We start from the raw sequence: 13,101 nt of genomic DNA on the forward strand, positions 1-13,101 counted from the left end.
CCCTACATTTGTTTTAAGAAATTTCTGTGGTTCTGGATTGGGGATAAAGGTGTGTGTGTGTGGGGCCTTTCCATTTAACCAGCCAGTGCTGAGAAAATGCAATGTTAAAAAAGAGAGAAAAGAAACAGAAGCACAATCTGAAAGAGTAATACTTGCACGCCCCCCTCCCTTTAGAAATTTTCTTTATTGAGGCTGCATATTTGCTGAGCCATTGTGACTTAGCGGTTACAGGGACTAACATTCAAGTCCCCAGTCAGCCCTAATGTTTGGCTAACCTTGGGCCCTTCGTGGTTTGTCTTTCAGCCTCGCAGGGGGCAAAACAGCGAACGCTGCCCTGAGCTCCTCAGAAATAGGCAGGGGCGGATTAAGGCTCACTAGTGCCCTAAACACTGACCAATCTTGGTGCCCCCCTCCTTTCCACACTGACCCAATCCATTTTAGTTGTTGACCTGTCTGACCAGATATACAATGCAGGTTGCAGCAATACAAAAAATTATTCATACGATAACACAATATCCTGTACAAACTAAGTTTTTCACCCTTTTCCCAACTTTGTGGTGCCCCCTTTGGCCCTGGTGCCCTAAGCACGTGCTTCGTCTGCTTAATGGTTAATCTGACCCTGGAAATAGGGTGAGATAAACACTAGCTGGATGAATCACAAGCGGGAATTAAGATTGCTGGGGAAAAGATCAACAACCTCAGATATGCAGACAATACCGCTCTAATGGCAGAAAATGAAGAGGACCTAAAGAGCCTCTTGCTCAGAGTAAAAGAAGAGAGCGCAAAAGTGGGCTTGAAGCTCAACATCAAAAAAACTAAGATCATGGCATCTGGCCCCATCACTCCTTGGCAAATAGAAGGGGAGGTCGTGGAAGTAGTGACAGACTTCACGTTCCTGGGATCCCAGATCACCACAGACTGTGACAGCAGCCATGAAATTAAAAGACGCCTGCTCCTTGGGAGGAAAGCGATGGCAAACCTAAACAGCATGAGAAAAAGTAGAGACATCACCCTGCCAACAAAAGTCCGCATGGTCAAAGCAATGGTATTCCCAGTGGTCATGTATGGCTGCGAGAGTTGGACTATAAGGAAGGCCGAGCGCTGAAGAATAGATTCTTTTGAATTATGGTCCTGGAGAAGACTCTTGAGAGTCCCTTGGACTGCAAGAAGAACAAATCAGTCAATCCTAAAAGAAATCAACCCTGACTGTTCCCTGGAAGGCCAGATAATGAGACTGAAGCTCAAATACTTTGGCCACCAAATGAGAAGGGAGCACTCCCTGGAGAAGACCCTGATGCTGGGAAATATTGAAGGTCAAAGAAGATGGGGACGGCAAAGGATGAGACGGTTAGACAGTGGCATAGATGCAACGAACATGAAACTGAGCCAACTTCAGAGGACGGCAGAAGACAGGAGGGCCTGGTGGGATCTGGTCCATGGGGTCACGAAGAGTCGGACTCGACTGTGGGACTGAACAGCAACAAACACTAGCTGCTATCACCCACCCCTTAAATAACCCACTTTCGAATTGGGATCTCGCCACTTCACACAGTAAAACCCAGTCGGGAAGTGCATCGAAAGCGGATTGTTTTAGTGTGTGTGCGATGGCGCCCATTTGAGAGTCTTCCCAGAACTCAGCACCACTCAGCATCCGGCATTTCCCTGGCCAGGGCCGGATTTAGACTTGCTGAGGCCCTAAGCTATACAAAACCCAGAGGCCCCCTACTGCTTCAAATTACATCAGCTGGTCTCAGGAAAATATAAAATATATACGCCTTTTTTAATATTTGAAACCATTTTTTATATTGTGTTTTTATTTGAGGCCCCAGCAGATTGCGAGGCCCTAAGCTGTAGCTTATTTAGCTTATGGGTAAATCCGGCACTGTCCCTGGCCAAGAAAGGCCGCCTGCGTCCGCCCCAGCACCCCTGGAGGGAAAACGACCCGAGACGCGCTGTCTTTGGTGAGCAGAAAACCCCCGGCGCTCCCCGGGCAGAGAATCTGCAGGCAGCCAGGCCGCCGGGCGCCTTTTGTTTTTGCTCTTCGCTGCCGCTAGACCGGGGCGCGTGGCGGAGCACAGCGGGAGGCTTCGGCCGAGGCCTCGCGCAGAGCCACTGCCCCCTGTATATGGGGTAATCCAATATAGGGGGCAGTGGCAGAGCCCGCTCCACCACCTTCCCGGCGGCCCCGAGGCGCCTCTTTCCCGCCCACCCCGGCCAGAAGAGACACCGAGGAGGAGGAGAGGCCCGGGCAGGCAGCGGTGTTTGCTTTGGCCCCCTGCGGGAAGGCAGCGGAGGGAGCCGGGGCCTGCACGCATTCGTCAGCCCGCCCAGGGAGAGGCGGAGGCGGGGCCGCGCAGGGAGAGAGAGACAGAGAGAGAGGGAAGCCTTCCCCTCCTTCTTGCCTCCCCCCAACATCCTTTTAGCTCCCTCGTAACTCCAGTGACCCCCACCCCACCCCGCCAAGGAGCTCCTCCATCTTTTGGCAACCTCCCCGGTGCGTAATCGCCTGCACTGCCTGGAGGCCGCCTCCCTTCCAGCTCCCGCCACTCCCCTCTTGCTTCCTTCCTGCAGCCAGTCTTCTCCCCCCCCTTCCCTAAGCTCCTCCGGCCGTCGTGTCCCTCCTCCTGGGTCTGTTTGCAGCAAGGCAGCCCTTTCCTCCTCCTCCTCCTCCTCCTCCTCCTGCAGGACAACTAAAGAGCGGCTCCTGTTTTCTGCCTCTGCAAGGGACGCCCGCAGCTGCGCCTCCGGAATTTCCTCCCCGGCTCGCCCGCCCGCCCCTCCCGCGCGAAAGGCGCTGCCTCCTCCTGATGAATGGGGAAGCCGCTCTTTAAATAGAGGCGGCTGCAGGCGCTCCGGCTGCCCACTCCGCCTGCCTCGCGTCTCCCGCTCCGGCCTCGGCGCCCTCTGTGTGTTGCCGGCGCATCCGCTCCGCCTCTCTCCAGCGGCGGCATCCCCCTCTTGCGCCTTCTGGCCCCGGAGGCATTGGAAACCCTCCTCGTCGCTCGTGTATGTATCCTCTCGGGTCTGGACCGTGCTGATGGGGGAGGGATGGGGGAGAGATTGCATTTCACCTCGAGCTTTCTTCCCGTTCTCGGGCGCTTCGTCGCTTTGCGCACAAGCGGTGCCTCTCGTCTGACTTGACTTATGACCGGTGTTCCCTCTAAGCTGAGTTAGTGTGAGCTAGATCACAGTTTTTTAGTCTCTGGCTCACACATTCTTGCCTTAGCTCAGGAAGGATGGCTCCAGAACAAACTAATTTATGCAGCGGCCAAATCTCCTGCTCACAACTTTAATGAGTTTAGTCCTCCATGTATCTTGTGAGTTGTGAACTGTTTAATTTATGTTGTTTTTAATGTATTTGGTTTTATAGCACTTGTGCCTTGTAAGCCGCCCTGAGCCTGCATGCGGGGAGGGCGGGGTAGAAATGGAATTAAATAAATAAATAAATAAATAATGCCAATAGCTCACAAAGTAGAATTTTTGCTCACAGGGCTCCATAGCTTAGAGGGAACTTTGCTTATGACTCTCTTTCCCCCTCCCCTTTCATTCGGGACAAAGATCTGAGAGGGGGGGGGATCCGTGCATTCGACAAGGATCTGGAGGTGTTAAGGGCATCGGTATCTACGCATGTGGGGATCTCTTGATTTCCGTGTATGTTTCAGAGGTGGCGCTGGTTTAAAGATTTCGGTGAGCGTTTCGGGTTTTTTTTTTTTGTTGCTAACCGCTGTGTACTTAATCAAAAGCATAAGGAGATCCTCCCTCTTCGCAGCCCTCTAGGAAGGAATGCCTTTGTCAGAGTTTGTGAATGACTCCTCTTTTGCAATGCCGCTTCCTGTATAGGGGGGGGGGGTTGCCTTTCACCAAAGAAGAAGTGCAAAGATTAGACTCTGGATTTCTTCAGACTGCAGTTTGGAACGTACCTATTCCAGAATTGCTATGGAGTGGTTATAGACTGACAGATAGGAACGAGGGATACTCTCTAGGTTGGAATTACTCGGGAATAATTTTGCTTCCTCCAGGTTGTACAGAACAGCTACAGTGTGTCTTTAGAAACTTCTGAAAAACCTTTCTAGAGGATGAAACGGGGGAAGGAAAGCCGTGTGCGCCACTCTGAGCTCTTTGGAGGAAGGGTGGGATTTAAAAAAAAAAAGGGACTGGATTTAGAGTATTCTGAAATAAATTAAAATATTGTGCGCATAAATTAACTTTCAGTAACCTACCACAGGTTGCACTATTAATTAATGCGTCCTTATGTCTGTTATATTTGCATTCCACACCTCCTGTAAGGAGCTCATGGTGGGGATTTGTTTCTCATTTTATCTTAACAACCCCAAGAAGTGGGTTGGGCTGAGACAGTGATTGTCCCAGGATACTCCAGTGAACCAAGGCTGGGTGAGAATTTGAACTCTGCCCACTAACAGCCCACTGGCGGTCCCCTAGTGCTAGTGGTTCCTGTAATATTACTAATAGGCTAAATGTAAACTGTAATAGCACATTAAGTTTGCTTCAACCTTCTCAGTACCACCCTGTTGAGGCTTTTCCCTTTCCCACATGGGCACCTGAGGCTTGGGAATGTTGAAGGGTCACTCAGTAAATGTAATGGCCCGATTAGTCTTGGGCCTTCATTTGTGGAGATCCACTGTTGTGTAGTGCTTAGAGTGTTAACTGGGTGATCTTGGGTAGGGGTGTGCAAAAAAAATAAATTCGGCCCATTCGGATTCCACGGAATCAGGCAGAATCAATGGCCGAATGTCAATTTCAGCGCCATTATATCCTATGGACCAATGGCGAAACATAGGGTATATTCTGGGGGCTGGAGGGGAGGGGGCTTGAGGGAGAGACTCCAAACTCGCAGGGTAGCTGCTGGAGCCTCTTCCCGAGATAACAACCAAGTTTGAAGAGCACTGGACCAGGTGGTCCAATTCTACGGGCCCCCAAACAGGGGCCATTTCCGGGGGTGCATTCGGTTCAGACGAACCAAATGGACACCCCTAATCTTGGGCCAGTCACTCAGTCCCAGCCTAACCTACCTCAGAGGATGGTTGTGAGGATAAAACAGAGGAGGGGAGAACCATGTCAGTTGCCTCGAGCGCCTTGGAGGGGGAGTGGGGTACTACATATGCGCCCTTTCACACATATCCTTAGATAGAGGTGGACTTTCTGACTTGTTCTGAACACTTTCCCAGAAGGCCGCTCAGGGCCGGCTGCAGCTTATTTTGCACCCTAGGCGAAGATCCCTTCTGCCCCCCGTGCGCCCACCAATTTTCAAAAATAAATGCATTTTAGGAAGAATGAAAAACAATCAAGAAACTCCCAGAGTATGGGGCCAGGTGCAGCTTGGTGCCCCTAAGGGCCGTCCCACTCTAGGCGATCGCCTAGTTCGCCTAGTGAGTGAGCCGGCCCTGAGGCCGCGCAATGACCGTGGCTGAGCGGGAGGGGAGGGAGAGGGGCGGCCTTGATGGGTCTTCTGTTTCTACAGCCGGCTTCTCAAACTTTGAGAAGCCGGCTGCGGAAGCAGGAAGACCCGGCAAAGCCGACCCTCCCCCTGAGAGAGCTGGGCATATTTGTGGGGGCATTGCCCTCGTCAGCCCCCCACCCCACCCTTGGCTACGGGCCTGCTCAGAGCACCAAACAATACTGAGGAATTAAGCTCAGGGTCAGAGGAAAACCTTTTGGCTTCCACAGCCTGGCTAGCTTAGAAATCTGACGCACTCACTGATTGGGGGGAGCAGGATGTGTGATTCGAGGATCTTTACCTGAATGGCATGTAAACAAAGTGCCTCTTCATAGGTCACCAGTAACCATGAAGCAACCAGATCCTTTCCAAAGTAAGGTTTAGAATTTATTGAGGGAAATACCAGAGTACGGGAATTGAACAAGTACTTAAGCATAAAGGTAAAGGTTCCCTTGCTCGAAAGCCAGTCGAATCCGACTCTAGGGTTGCGGTGCTCATCTCCGTTTCCAAGCCGAAGAGCCAGCGCTGTCCGAAGACGCTTCCGTGGTCATGTAGCCGGCATGACTAAACACCGGCATGAATAAACACCAAGGCGCATGGAACGCTGTTACCTTCCCACCAAAGTGGTACCTATTTATCTACTTGCAATGTCTTGCTTTTGAACTGCTAGGTTGGCAGGAGCTGGAACTAGAGACGGGAGCTCACTCCGTCATGCGGCACCCAGGTCTCGAACTGCTGAACTACCGACCTTCCACAGCCTGCAGTTCAGCGTCTTAACCACTTGAGCCACCGCAGCTCCTTAACTTAAGCATAAGAATAGTGCAATTGTTGTATGAAGAGTTACATGAGAGGGGGGAAAAGTGAAAGAGACCCAGACCTCTGGCTGAGTGAGCATCCTGCATCCCCGCGAATGGCCACAAGAAGTAGGAGAGGGATTTAAAGAAGGGGACAGGAGAGTTCTTAAGAGGAAAAGAGTGAACAGAGAAGGAGTTTACCTGTCCTCAGTCTGCTGAGCTGGGTAGAGTGTGTTGTCCATTAGATCAGCGTTTCCCAGTCTCTTCCGTGTGGTGACGGCGCAAGTCCAAATTTACTGGGTATGGTGACCCATCCTGTGCTGGGGCAAGGTTTTCTGGCACCCTGGGCAAACTATGGCCTTGCCACCCGTCTAGTTCAGCATTCCATCTTCTACCATGGCTATGAAACCAACATTGCCTAAAGGCCACAGCGGCCCCCACTGTGAATCCCAACCAAGTGGCACGACGACAAACACAAACAGAATAGAGCTACTGCAAACTGTGCATATTTCAAACTTGTATTAAATGCAATAACAATATATCAAACTATGTTTTACAGAAAACTGAAGCCAATGTTTATAAATGATGATGGATGGATCCCTCTCTTAAGGCCAGGTATGTTTCCCAAAATCTTACATCTTTCCTCTTCCGAGAACGTAGCTCTATTCTGTTTGTATTCATATCATACTGCACCCCCCTCTATCTTTTTGGTTATTGTACATTGGGGTTATCATGTCTACATTAAACCATAGATTTACGTTCTCGGAAGACGAAAGATGTAGGATTTTGGGAAACATACCTGGCCTTAAGAGAGGGATCCATCCATCATCATTTATAAACATTGGCTTCAGTTTTCTGTAAAACATAGTTTGATATATTGTTATTGCATTTAATACAAGTTTGAAATATGCACAGTTTGCAGTAGCTCTATTTTGTTTGTATTCATATCATACTGCACCCCCCTCTATCTTTTTGATGACGACAAACGCAGCCTTTGTGTGTGGAGGTTACATTCCAGCCTTTGACCGCCTTCTCCGTTAACTTGCTGTAATCTTTATAAGATTCTCACTCACTCTAGTGACCACCAGGACATGTTTTGCTTGCTCAACATGTATACGCAGTGAAAGAAATGGAAGGTGCTGTTTCCAGGGCCAGATCTTGGTTTGTAAGATACAAACTAGAGCAGTGGAAAGGGCAGGGACAGCTTTCAAGAGGGGTGGCCCACAACCCACTTGCAGAGAGGCATCATGACCCACCAGTTTGGTGTAGTGGTTAGGAACACGGACTCTAATCTGGGAGAACCAGGTTTGATTCCCCACTCCTCCACATGCAGCAGCTGGTGTGACCTTGGGTCAGCCACAGTTCTCTTAGAGCAGTTCTCTCAGAGCTCTCTCAGCCCCACCTCCCTCACAGGGTGTCTGTTGTGTGGAGGGGAAGGGAAAGGAGATGGTAAGCCGCTCTGAGACTCCTTCGGGTAGTGAAGGGCGGGCAATAAACCCACTCCTCTTCTTTTGGATCCTGACCCATTGGTTGGGGAAGTTAGATGATCCAGAGATTAAGTGGAGGGGACCTTTAGGTAGAGCTTCCTAAGGTCCCCAGGATTTCCTGAGGTGATGCTCCTCTGTGGCAAGGAAATGATCCAGAGTTCCAAAGAAAGAAAAGTGGAGCGGGCCAGCCACCGCGCAAGTGGAGAGAATGAGACTGCACAATTTGGGCTGGTAGAACCGTGGTAGTTATAGGGTCCAGCACAAAAGAGCATCAAAGAAATCATTGTAAGGGCCAGGAATTCACAGTGAGTCCAGGATAATGTAGTATTTCCTGACTCTGACTGAATGGGGGGGGGGGGGGCTTCCCAGAAAGGTAAACAAAAGGTGATTGGCATCCAGGCAGGGTGGGCAAAAGGGCTGACGGGGTGGAGGTGTCTCTGAAGCAGGTTGGGAAGAGACATTCAGGCGAGGTCAGTAAGAAGTAGTCAGGTCCACTTGGCCGCTGGATAGTAATTAGATTTTGTACTCGGGAAGATTTGTCCTTGCTAATGGAATTACATCGATAGATCAAGATGGCTGCCTGACGTTGCAAGCCCCTGGCCATGAATAGGCACGCAGATGTCCCAGCAATGAAACAGTCTCGTATTTTAGACGGAGAGACATTGCAAAAACACTATTAATAGGCACAAGGTAGGCAACTGGGAATATGTTAATCAGTACATAAACAATTTATGCCGGAAGAAATTGCGATAGCCAGAAACATAAATTATTTGTAAAAGAGAGATAAATTAATAACGGAAGTTAGACCTATCGGTGTCTACTAGCCATACGATATAATCTTAAACAAGTCTACATAGAAATCTGCTCATGGGGCTTTACTCCCATGACTGGGTATGGAAACCTCAGGTGCAGAGGCCTTTACATCTCTGGTTACTAGATGCTGGGACAGGAAACAACTGTCTCCCTTACTCCTGACCATCTGGCATCTGGCTGGACACTGTGGAAAATAGAATGCTGAATTAGGAGGACCTTTGGTCTGATTTAGCAAGGCAGTTCTTGCAGCCTGATAAATGATTAAATACAACATGTTAACCGATGGACTTTTTCCTGGCACTCTTGTCTAGTGCAGTCGAAAAGAAGTTAACAGGGTCCGTTTAATCATTGTCAGCACATGTATCTCACTGCAAAAATGTAGACGACCTGCAATACATTTTGGAATGTGAATTGAGGAGCCAGATGGAATTGTGTCACTACAATAAACTAATGTTTATGATTAAACCTAATGAAAAGCGGGCCCTGGCCTCGGCCAGTGGTCTGCAGTAGGACACAAAGATGGCGGCGTGATGAGTGCAGCTCTCGGCAGTGGAATCCCTAACCACGGCCCTACAGGGAATGAATCTGACCTAACTTGTAAATTCTGCCCAGCAACACTGTGATTTTTAAAAAATTAGAAACTCGGAGGAGAAATCTGATCAAGTCAGCCACAAAACAAGTTACTTACAGTGCAATCCTTAACAGAACTGAAACCTTCTAAGCCCATTGACCTCAGTGGATTTAGAAGAATGCTCAAGCCTGTAGCGACAGTGGGGCATCTCGGGGCTAGGCCTCTCAACTTACTGGCAAGGCCCCCCGACTTCCCATCTGGCCAAGGGCCCCCGAGCAGTGGCGGGTGCAGGGAAAGAGCCGAGTATTCATGCGCAGCTGTCTGGCCCAAAAGGCCAGCTACAGTGGCCATGTGGAGCCAGACAGCATCTCTCTCTTCCCCCCCCCGAAACTGAATTAAATTACCTTTTATTTGATTAGCCAGTGCCCCCTAAGAAATTTTAATGCCCCCCAACTTAAAAAATCCTGGCTACCGGCCTGACTCAGCTTAGGATCGCAGTGTAAATGAAAGAAAACCAAAATGTGCTTATCATTGAAACTGTTTAGAGTAGCTACTGTGAGAATATCCAGATCAAGGCTAGGGCACCATATTGAAGTATGGACTCAAGTACCCGGGAACCAGTTTGGGAAGGGAATGTATTCTTCATTTCTCAGTCCAGTGGTGTTTCAGAGGGAAAAGCTGGGTGGGTGACTATTCAGGTGCCCAGGTAAAGACTGTCTGAACTAACATGCTTTCTTGATAGGCAGCAGCAGCGAGGTCAAACAGTGACCCTCTTGAGAAGATCAGATTGTAATCTTAAGAACATTTCATGGCTTACTTACAAACCTTTGAGTCACTGTGAACAGGAGGTCTTCACTTAAGGTTAACTGGGAATCCGTGTATGCAGGTCAGGAGGACTCTTGAAACGAAGGGTACAGGGCTTGACCGCTACGATGTGAGATCATTCGTTTTAAACCTCTCAGGTCACCATGGGCTGCAATTTTATGTGTGCGCTCTGTACCCCCACCCCATGCTATATTAATATTCTGGAAATGTTTTCTCAAATATGATGCTTTGTATGCAGACGTTAGCATTCTTGAGAGCCAGTTTGGTGTAGTGGTTAAGTGTGCGGACTCTAATCTGGGAGAACCGGGTTTGATTCCCCACTCCTCCACTTGCACCTGCTGATGTGACCTTGGGTCAGTCACAAGCTCTGGCACAGCTGTCCTTGAAAAAGAGCAGTTTGTGTCAAGAGTTCTCTCAGCCCCACCCACCTCACAGGGTGTCTGTTGTGGGGAGGGGAAGGGAAAGGAGTTTGTAAGCCGCTCTGAGACTCCAAGGGAAGGGACAAAGGTCGAACCGGCTGGGCTCTGCCATTTCAGTGTGCCTTACGTCCACTCGTTTAAAGTCGCATTTGCATAGGCCTGGACTGCAAAATCTGTGCAAAGCATCATTGAAATGTACAGGTCACATGACTATGTGCATTCATGTGAATTCTCGTACAAACATGATATTCTACATATGGTTGTTGTGCACGTTAAAGGGGAAGGTCCCACTGGCAGGATCACACACACACACACACACACACACACACGTATAAAATCAATGCCTGGACCAGGGCATTGTGTTACAACAATGGAGCATTTAATTTAACTCCATGTTCGAAAGCAAGAAATTGCAAGTAGATAAATAGGTACCACTTCGGTGGGAAGGTAACAGCGTTCCATGCGCCTTGGTGTTTAGCCATGCCAGCCACATGACCACGGAAACGTCTTCGGACAGCGCTGGCTCTTCGGCTTTGAAACCGAGATGAGCACCGCAACCCTAGAGTTCGATTTGACTGGCTTTCAAGCAAGAGAACCTTTACCTTTTTATCTACACTAATGGGCAGCAGTATTCCCAAGTCTCAAGAAGAATTATTTTCAGAACTGCTTGAGTTTTCACTTTTAAGCAGGCACCGCACCATTGCCTCCTGTCCCCTCTTTGAAATGGTGCTGAATTTTATTTATGGTCATTGTGGTGCGCAGTATTATCCCTGAGCTGGTGTGGTGGTTTTGAGCATATCACACAGCTTCCATTTTTAATCTGTAAATCATGTTGCAGAGGTGTGTGATAGAAATGATAAGTGAATGATAATTCCATAGCACTGCTCACATGCTCAGCTGGATTTCACATGCTACACGGTTAATGAATTGTGTGTATCTTTGACACTTCCCTTTGTTTTACAAATCTAAGTTTGGGCCCTGCGAACTTGCATGTTAATTTAGATCCATCCTGATAAAGTAAACCAATAACCTTGTGCAATGAATGGCACAATATTCTTTGAAAATTTGGACAAACGTAGTTAAATTATTGCCCAGAAACAGGTTCTTGGTCACTTGAAAGCCATAGTAGTTTATGATAGCAATTACCACAATGTTTTAAATGAATGAGAAAGTGGGGGGGGGGATTGTTGTGCTCATTCACACGAAGGCTGCGATCCAACATAACATGTGTAGAATGGCCAAGGCTGTTCATTCATGGCCTTGTTTGTTTTTTTAAAAGTGATAGCATGCTGGCCAACCAGCTATGGAATGCAGCCTCCTGCTATCTCTTCCCAGATGGCCATCGTTGGGATTTCCTCTTTTGTCAAAGAGCTATGGATCTGGGAAGGGAATCACACATTGCACACATCATTTCTTACCCTTCTAGGATGCTCACAAGGACGTTTGATTCTGTCTGTGTACAGCTAGATCAGGCAGGAATATATTTTCACAACCAAATATATATTTCTCAAAAGGCTAGTATTGTCTGAATTTATAAAGCTTGTATGATGATTTTGAAATTAAAACTATACAACAAATATAGTGTAGGAAGACTGGGGGTGTTCTAATTAGTGTGTTATACTTTATCTAGTTAGAATGTTTGCACTGATTATTTTTCTCTTTTATATACGAAGGCAAACCCATTTTTTTTCTAAATTGCTACATAAAAAGGACACCTCCTGAATTAATATTTTATTTATTAGAACGTTTATTCCCCGCCTTTCCTTGTGGTTCAAGGCGGCTTACAATAGTGGTTAAACATATTTTCAATTAAAACTAAAATAAAATAATAAGCTCCAAATATCTCTCTTCCTCCCCACCGTAAAAGATACCAGATGTGATCTGCGTTTCATCCAAAGGGAGCATTTGCACAACTGTGTTTGCTTCCGTGTAAATTTAATCTTAGCCTTGCAACTTGCCTTTGATTAAACAGACACTGGCGTACTTTTTCCAGGGTGAAGGCCAGAATACTGACAGAGAGCCATGGGGGCAATGAACGAAGTGCTGCTCTAATCCGGAGAATCTGGTTAGATTCCCCACCCCTTCACATGCAGCCAGCTGGGTGGCCTTGGGTCAGTCACAGTTCTCCCAGAGCTCTCTCAGCCCCAGCTACTTCACAAGGTGTCTGTTGGGGGGAGAGGAAGGGAAGGCAATTGTAAACCCCTCTGAAGGGTGTGTGCCCCCTTGCTTTCAGCCTGACAACTAAAAAGATGGCTGTGCATAACAGCTGGCCACTACCCTATGGCAATGCTTCATTTACCTTAAAGAGGGGGGGGGGAAATGATGTGCAGGGATTGAGTGACCCTTGCAAATATTCATGATTTTGTACTACAATGAAGCCAAGGTGGTGTAGTAACTAGTGTGCGCCAGACTAAGATCTGGGAACACCCAGGTTCAAATCCCCACTCTGACATGGAAACCTGCTGGGTGACCTTGGCCAGTCACACACTCTCAGCCTAGTCTACCTCATAGGGTTGTTGTGAGGATAAAATGGGGGAGAGGAAAAGGATGTCAGCTGCTTTGGGTTCCCATCGAAGAGTAAAATGGGGTATAAATAAATCTTGTTTTTTCAAAGCTCTGTCACTTAGTTGAGCTAGAAAAACACCTATTTTTTATACTTGTTTACAGATATTTCATTACAAATCTATTACTGCAGTTTCCTAAACTGGCATTGGTAGACCTTTGAAGCGTTTCCACA

General features: G+C 48.1%; 1 protein-coding gene across 1 annotated transcript in view; it reads left to right on the top strand.

The window, feature by feature from the left end:
• The first annotated feature begins 2,674 nt into the window (after window positions 1-2,674).
• Window positions 2,675-13,101, top strand: part of UGDH (UDP-glucose 6-dehydrogenase) — a 33,739-nt gene continuing 23,312 nt past the window's right edge. Inside the window, exon 1 of the mRNA XM_015418223.1 lies at window positions 2,675-3,006. The gene's annotated coding sequence lies outside the window, so the exon portion shown is untranslated. The remainder of the gene's footprint in view (window positions 3,007-13,101) is intronic.

Source organism: Gekko japonicus, unplaced genomic scaffold (genome assembly GCF_001447785.1).
Source record: "Gekko japonicus isolate JY-2015 unplaced genomic scaffold, Gekko_japonicus_V1.1 scaffold55, whole genome shotgun sequence".
NCBI lineage: Eukaryota > Metazoa > Chordata > Lepidosauria > Squamata > Gekkonidae > Gekko > Gekko japonicus.